An 8,447-nucleotide genomic window follows, 5' to 3' on the forward strand; every position below is an offset into this window, starting at 1 on the left:
TATTAACAGTAAGAAATGCATACACATAGTTGGTGCTGAATAAATATTTTTCATGGATAATTGGAAAAGCAATAGAACTTATACTTTTTTTTTTTTTTTTAAAGATTTTTTATTTATTTATCTGAGAGAGAGAATGGGAGACAGAGAGCACGAGAGGGGGAGGATCAGAGGGAGAAGCAGACTCCCCGCTGAGCAGGAAGTCCGATGCGGGACTCGATTCCGGGACTCCAGGATCATGACCTGAGCCGAAGGCAGTTGCTTAACCAACTGAGCCACCCAGGCGCCCCAGAACTTATACTTTTTTAATAACAAAATAAATTTATCTTTTTCTGCCTCCTGTAGACCTAAAGAAAAAATATAGAAACAGGTCCTATATTTGTTTGGTTTGGATTTTTCAGATTTTCCCACATTTTTTTATTTCCCCAACTTTTTATCTTGAAGAGTTTCAAACTGCAAATTTAAAATTGCAGTCATGACTCATATACTGACCATCGAGATTCTACAATTGTTAAAGTTTTAAATATTTGCCTTACCTATGTGTGTGTGTTGTGTGTTAAGCTATTTGAGAGTAAGTTGCAGACATTATCACACTGCACCCCTTAATACTCCAGCCTGCCTCTTCTAAAAATAACAGCTTTCTCCACTATTACCAAATGACCTTACCACACCTAAGAAAATGAATTAGAATTCCCTAATCTTTTACTAATTCCCTACTACTTTTTACTATTTAACTACCACAGCTCTCCCTGAAATACCTTTTACAGGTACCTTTTTTCCTAACCAAGATCCAATCAAGTTTCACTCATTACCTTAGTTGTTAGGCGTTACAAACCAGCTTTCCTTTTCATCAATCTGAGTGCTTGTGACTGTTTTGAATCTCCAACATCAGCAGGGCAAAAAATGTATTGTTGCCATTGTTTTCAGACTTAAGCTCTGCTGGTGTACCTCTATCCTACCCAGTCACTTTCTCTGTATTGATTCTGATGGAGACTGAGATGGGTAGTAATACAAAATTGTGTGTTGCTTGTCAAGCATGATGATATTCAGCTAAGTAGAATGGCTATTGATTGTCATAGACGTCTGTTAGTTGCCTCCCCAATATCTATTATTCTCTTTTTAATACCATCTTGAACATTCTAGCCATGTAGTCTATTGGTGGATTAATCAGTTTATCCTATCTCCCATAGTGATTAGTCCAGGGAAGGACCCATGACCTGAGTCAATCAGGGCAAGACTCAACACCAGAGCTTCTGACTAAACTATTCAGAGAAAAAGGTTTCTCTTTCCTGCTAGATCTAAAAAAGGAATCCTATAATTTTAGGGACCACAGGCAGTCATCTTGGATCCAAAAGGTAAGAACCTGAAAATGTCTCAAAGCAGGTAAAAGAACATAAAAAGAAACCAAGACCTGGTCACAGTGTCTGAGTCCTGTTCTAACCCTCATCTGAAGCCAGCATGTCCACCTCCTGTTTGTTAACTATATTAGCCAATAAATTACCTTTTTTTGCTTAGCCAGTTTGGGTTGTGTTTTCTGTTATTTGCAGTTAAAAGAATCCTAAGGCATTCAATCCTTTTAATTTGTTGGAGTAATATGCTTTTATAAACATAGGATGTAACTTAAAAAAATAATTATGATAAGTAGAAACAAAGTTGTACAAGTTAACAAATTATTATAAAACACAACTATTTAACCACTCTCCAGAAAGAGAAGCTTGCTAATACCCCAGAAAATCCCCACATACTCTTTCCCATCACAACTATCTTACCACAGAGGTAACCATTTTTCTGACTTTAATATAGTCACTTCCTTTTCTTTGTTTAACCACCTAAGTATGAATCTCTAAATGCTGTTTAGTTTTGCCTGTACTTGCATTTTGTATACATGGAATCATACAGTATGTATTCTTTGGTGAACAGCTTTTTCCACTTAACATTGTGTTTGAGAGTCAATTACATTCTTGTGTGAAACTGTAGTTCAGTCATTTTCATTGTAGTATAGAATTCTCTCACATGCAGAGAACATTATTTATTCATTCTGCTAGATATGAACATTTAGGTTCATGAACACCCAAATTCCAGTTTGGGGCTACTACAAATTACACTGCTATCAACATTTTTGCACTTGTCTCCCAGTGCACATGGGCACACATTTCTTTAGAAGAGCATTGCTGGGCCATAGTCTACAGGTATTCAACTTTCTTAGATGACTCCAAATTGTCTTCCGAGGTGTTTGCATCAATTTACAATCCCAACAGCAATCCCTCAGAGTTCCTATTGCTCTATATTCTGGCCTACAGTTGATATTGTCAGTCTTGTAATTTTAAACACTCTAGTGGGGTTTTAAACTTGCATTTCCCCAAATGTTGATGAGGTTGAGTACCTTTTCATATGTTTACTGGCCTTTCAGACTTCCTCTTTTGTGAATTGTTCAAGTCTCTTGCCCAATTTTCTCCTAGGTTGTCTTTTGCTTTTTGTTTTATAATCCTTTATATTCTGAATACAAGTCCTTTGTCAAATATATACACTGCAAAAATCTTATTCCATATCTTCCCTTTCTTTCTTTAAATTGTGTTTTTAATGAACGTAAATTCTCTTAATTTAATGTGGGTTTTTTTTTTTTTTTTTATGTTGATGCTTCTTTTAAGCCTATTTCCCCCCTGCTCCACAGTGCCATCCCAAGTCGGGTGTGTATATCTGAGTAGGTCTGTTTCTGAACTTACTATTCCATCCCACTGGTTCGTCTGTCTATCCTGTGTGGATACCAAACTGTTTCAATTACTGTAGCTAAAGAAGTCTTGATAAGTGGTAAAGCGAGTCCTTTCCCTTGAGTTTCTTTGTTTTATTTTGCTTTCTTCAAGAGAAAGAACAGGCTCTTTGCATTTCCTTATCAATTTTGGAATCAAATTTGGAATTTTGGCTTGTCAAGTTTCCTAAGATCTAGTTGAGATTTTTAGTTTTCAACATGAAGGTCTTACATTACCTTTTATGACATTAATTCCTAGATATTTTATGTTTTTGATGCTACTGCTAATGGTAATTTACATTTTATGTTAATCTTTGGATATGTAACAGTAAATCTCAAGAGTCCATGTCCCCAAGAACTTCCAATCTCTTGGGCTTGGGGACAGACACATAAATGGTTTTAATATAAAGTGAAATGGATTGGTTATGCTAAGGTGGGCAAAAGTTACCATGGAAATACAAATAGCATGGATTTGCCTATTCTGTGGGGTCATGGGGTGGAAGGAAGGGAAAGGCATTCTAAGTGTTAAAAAATAGATAGGAATCAGCTGGTGAGTAAAGAGTGAGGCACAGAGGGGAAGAGCACACATTGCACACACACATTTCAGGATGTTAGCATGGGACACTTCCTAACTCAGTGTCAAGTGAGGTGCCGAAACAATAGAATCAGATGTCAGCATGGGTGTGAAGCAAATTCTCCTGTGGGCATAATTTACAAAAGGAATGTGAGCAAGCTAGTTTCAAGATTCCTGGACCCATTTAGCCAGACAAGTTTATTAAATGGTGTAAAAGTGTGAGCAGAGAGAGGATTTGAGAAAGGTTTCTTTGGAGAGAGCTGTTGCTGTCAGTACTGCCAAGCAAAGGAGACATCATGGAGGACCTGCCTCCTCCTATGGTCTAATGGTGCTGAGATCTTCCATGGGACCATTCACAGAGTTTGAAATGCGTTCCCTGCAAAGGGCTGGTGCCTGCTGCACACCTGAGAGAGTGAAAGCAACTGTGGATGTCTTGGGACAGATGATCATTGCTAGAGTTTGTCAAAGGAAGCAAGAGGTGTGTGGGTGTTTCCCATGGGGCAGATGTGCACCGCATGGGAAACAAGGCTGGCCCCAGTCATCTGGGGTCCTATACAATAGGACTAAATAGAAGGGCAGAGAGAACTGATAGTAAGAAGTTGGATGGAGATAAAAACCCAATTCCAAGGGTCACATGTGACCACATAGAATAGAGATGCATCCACCCAGGTCATTGATACTATAAGAATCTTCAAACAACCCATGGAGGGTCACCAACGTCTTGCCTTAGTTGATCAATTATAAAAAGCGAGTGAGCTTCTCCTAGTTGATATACCAGTAGCAGTCCGGTGCTGATTTTGTTCAGATTCTACAAAATAACTAGTAACCACTGTGGAAGCAGCCCAAGCAGTCTTGCAAGCAGGTCCCCCTTCTAAGTCACTGCATGGACTAGCATCCTAGAGCCATTAGCAGGTCAGTGATATTGTGGGTCCTCTCTCATCAGTATGTCACTTTCTGCTGTATTACCCAAATATCCTTCTCAATCAACTCCTATTAAAAAAAAAAGAATGTGCACCAGGCACCAGGAGAGAAAGATTGAAGTTTAGCCATCTGCCAGATCCAGAGAAGTTGAAGGCCACCAAACAAGTATGAATTCCCCCATCCCTGACCTGCCCTGCTTCGGGCAGCTTCCACCCAGGTGGGGTCTAATGCAGCTGCTGGTACACAGGAAAGAGGGAAGTGGGGACAGAGCAGAAGTCCTCCACTTCACATATGGAGAAAACTCTCACTGTTTGAAGGGAGATTGAAGCATTAAATTCATCTCTTGACTGGACACATTCTAATTACCAAATCAAGACTGCGGTTTGTAACTTAAAGTGAGTAGGACTGCCCATTAATTAAGTAGTCTTGGAATCTGCCCAAGTTTGCATTGGAGGGCAGGGCAGATAAATTTACTGAATAAAAATGTTAAGGGCTAGTGGGTAACAAAATCAGATACCCCCCAGAGTGTAAAGTACATGCAAGAAATGAAAAGCAATACAATTATGACCGGATCAAAGATTTACAGAGGGAATGTAGGGAGAGATGAAGTAAACTGGGATCTATTCAGGAGCTAGGGAAAGACTTTCCATGCCATGCTATGGAGTCTGGACTTTTAACAGCAAATGAATCAATACTGAGGAGTTTGCGCAAGAAAGTTTAGTAGTTACTGGTCACTTACTGTATTCTTGGCTCTGTACTAGGTGGTTCACATGAATTATCACATTGTACCCTGCTTATCAGACTAACCATAACAGAAGAAGTAACGAGTTTGTTCACAGGGTCACATCTCTCAGTCTATTTTTAAATTTTTTTTAAAGATTTTTATTTATCTTTTTGAAAGAGAGAGAGAGAGCATGAGCAGGTGGAGAAGCAGAGGAAGAGGGAGAAGGACAAACAGACTCTGTGCTCAGTGTGGAGTCCGATGCGCAAAGCTTGATCCCAGGACCCCCAAGATCATGACCTGAGCCAAAACCAAGAGTCGGATGCTTCTGACTGAGCCACCCAGGCGCCTCCACATCTCAGAGTCTAGAACTCAAACTCCAGTTCAATCTAAGCTTTACTCTTGACTAGTTGTGTGACACTGGGCAAGTTACTCGACCTCTTCAGTTCCTTCATTTTTAGGATGAAGATAATTACCCTATTCACTTCATAGTATTTTTGTAGCATTAAATGTGTCCTTATTCTTGGTGACTTCAATATAGATAATCCATGTGGGTTTTTTTTCTTTTTCTTTTTTTTATTGTGGTAAATTCACATAACATCAAATTAGCCATTTTAAAGACTTGAACAATTGAGTGGCTTTAGTATATTTCCAATGCTGTGCAAATCTCTATCTAGGTCTAAAACATTTTTATTGCCCCAAAATGGAACCCCATGCCTGTTAAGCAGCTGTTTCTCATTCTCCCCTTCCTAATCTCCTTTAACCCTCTCACTTAAATGATCTTTTCCTCCCTCCTATTTTCTCTCATAGTTACATCTTAAACTGCCATTAACATCAATTTCCAAACCCTCAATTTTGAGCATCTTTCTCTCCAATCACTCCTACAAATATTGTGATTCTTTTTTATATATACTCATGTGTTCTTCTCAGCCTCAAGCTTCCAATCCACTGACCCTACCAACTCTTTACATACCATTCTTATGTCCTTACATCTCTCTTTACCCAGCATAGACTCTACAGTGTATCATTTAAATTTCTCACTTATAAATGTTTTTAACTTTCTTCCCCACCATCTGCTCAGCACCTGCACCTGGGAGGCTGATATTGCTGGATAAACCATACAAGCAACCATGAATCTCAAAGCTTAGCCTTCAGCACTGCATTGTCCTGATAAGATTGTTCTCGACTTCCCAGAGTGGCTCACTCTGCTTTCTTCTCAAACCTCCGATACCACCCACTCTCCTCCACTCACTTTCAGCTGAGTGAGTAGCTAAGAAGATGGATGCAGGGGCACCTGGGTGGCTCAGATGGTTAAGCAGTTGCCTTTGGCTCAGGTCATGATCCCAGGGTCCTGGGATCAAGCCCTGCATCAGGCTCCCTGCTGAGTGGGAAGCCTGCTTCTCCCTCTCCCTCCGCCTGCCGCTCCCCCTGCTTGTACTCTCTCTCTCTCTCTGTCAAAATAAATAAAATCTTAAAAAAAAAAAAAAAGATGGATGCAGTCAATCAAATTCCTCGTCTTTCTGCTATGATCTACCAGCCTTTGTGGTGATATTCTAGGCCTTTCTTCTCCTCCGTGGGAGAGGGTTCCCTGCTCCTTTCAAAGGTCACGTCGTCCTCCACTAGCCATCTGGATCACAGCCTCTCTTGCTGTCTCAAGGACTTAGAACCTGCAATAATTCCCCTTTTCCCTGTACCATCAACTTCTCTTCCTTTTCTCATGTATTACTGCCACTAGCATACAAACATGCTTAGGATGGCAATCTTTAAAAAAAATCCCTCCCTTAACTTCATGTCCTGAAACCATCACCCCCATTTCAGTGTGAATATTTTCTGAGTTGTCTATAGATACTGTCTCAACTTCCTCACCATCCATTTGCCACTCAACCTACTCCACTTGGAAGTCCACCATAAATACCTCACTGAAGCCGTTCTTAGCAAGGTCATGAAAGACTTCCTCAACAGCAGTTCCAATGGTCCCTGGCCAGTCCTCATCTTATTCACTCCTACTACCAATAACATTCCAGAGAGTCCGCCATCTTTCTAAAACATTTCCAGTTCTTGATTTCTGCAGTGGATTCCTAGGGCTGCTATAACAAAGTTCCACAAATTGGGAGGCTAAAAACCAGAGAAATTTATTCTCTTACAGTTCTGGAGTTTTGGGGTCCAAAGTCAAGGTATCAGCAGGGCCATGTTCCCTCTGAAGGCTCCAGGGAAGAACCACTCCTCGCCTCTTCCAGCTTCTGGTGGCTCCCAGAAATCCTAGGCATTCCTCGACTTACAGATGACTCATCACTCCAATCTCTGCCTCTGTCACACACAGCCTTCTTATAAGAATATCAGTCATTTGATTCAGGGGCCACCATTATCCCATTAGCCAATATGACCTAATCTGAATTAGCTAACTGCATATACAGAAACTGTATTTCCAAATATGGTCACATTCTGAGATTCCAGATGGACATGAATGGGGGGGCACTATTCAAGTCAGTATAACTTCTGTGACTGCACACTGCTGGTTTTCCTCCTTTCTCCTGGCTACTCCTCCCCACTCTCCTTCTGGGGCTACTTTGCTTCCCCTACCTCAGCTCCAAACAGTGTAGGGACCTAAGACCTGGCCCAGGGCCCCTTGCCTTCTCTAAATACACTGTCTCCCGAAGAGATATCATCTAATCCCACAGTTTTAAATTTCCACTGATGACTCCCAAATTTATGTTCCAGCCCTTACCTGTAACCATATTGATAATAGTAGTTAACGCTTATTGGATACTTACTATGTGCCAGACCTGACTGTAAGCTTGTAATTAATTGTGTATTAATTCATTTAATCCTTACAACAAATTTGTGGGGTATTATTTTTATCTCCCATGAAGAAAGTGAAGCACAAGGAGGTTAAATGAATTGTCCAAGCCCACATAGAGAGAAGGAGCCAGGATTTGAACCTGGGTAAGCTGGGTCCAGAGCCTCTTCTCCTGAACAGTATATACTCCAGCTTCCCACTGGGCTCCAGGCTCATACATTCAACTTCAAACTTGACATCTGCACCTACATGTCTAATAGGCATCTTAGGCATGAACTAAATAGAATGTCTGACACCCCCCCATTCCCATCTTAATCTTTCTTTCCCTGTTTTCACATCTTAGTATATAGCACCAACACCCAGTTGCTCAAATAAAAAAAGAAATCTAGACATTAAATTTGATTTTGTTCTTTCCACATCCATCCCAGCCTCCATTCCCACCCCCAACAAATCCAAAGAAGCCTATTAGCTTTACCTCTAGAATAGATCCCCAATCTGTCTGCTCCATTTTTGCTACCACCCTAGTTCCATCTCTCGAGTGACTGCAACTACTTTCTACCTGGTCTTTCTGCTTCCACTTTCTGCTTCCAACCCAACAGCCAAATGAGTTTTTTTGAAACATAAATCAGACCATAACATGCCCGCTTACATTCAAAATAAAATGCACACTCCTGTTCTTAGCCTACAGGTC

The sequence above is a fragment of the Halichoerus grypus genome, chromosome 2, assembly GCF_964656455.1.
Source record: "Halichoerus grypus chromosome 2, mHalGry1.hap1.1, whole genome shotgun sequence".
Classification (NCBI taxonomy): Eukaryota; Metazoa; Chordata; class Mammalia; order Carnivora; family Phocidae; genus Halichoerus; species Halichoerus grypus.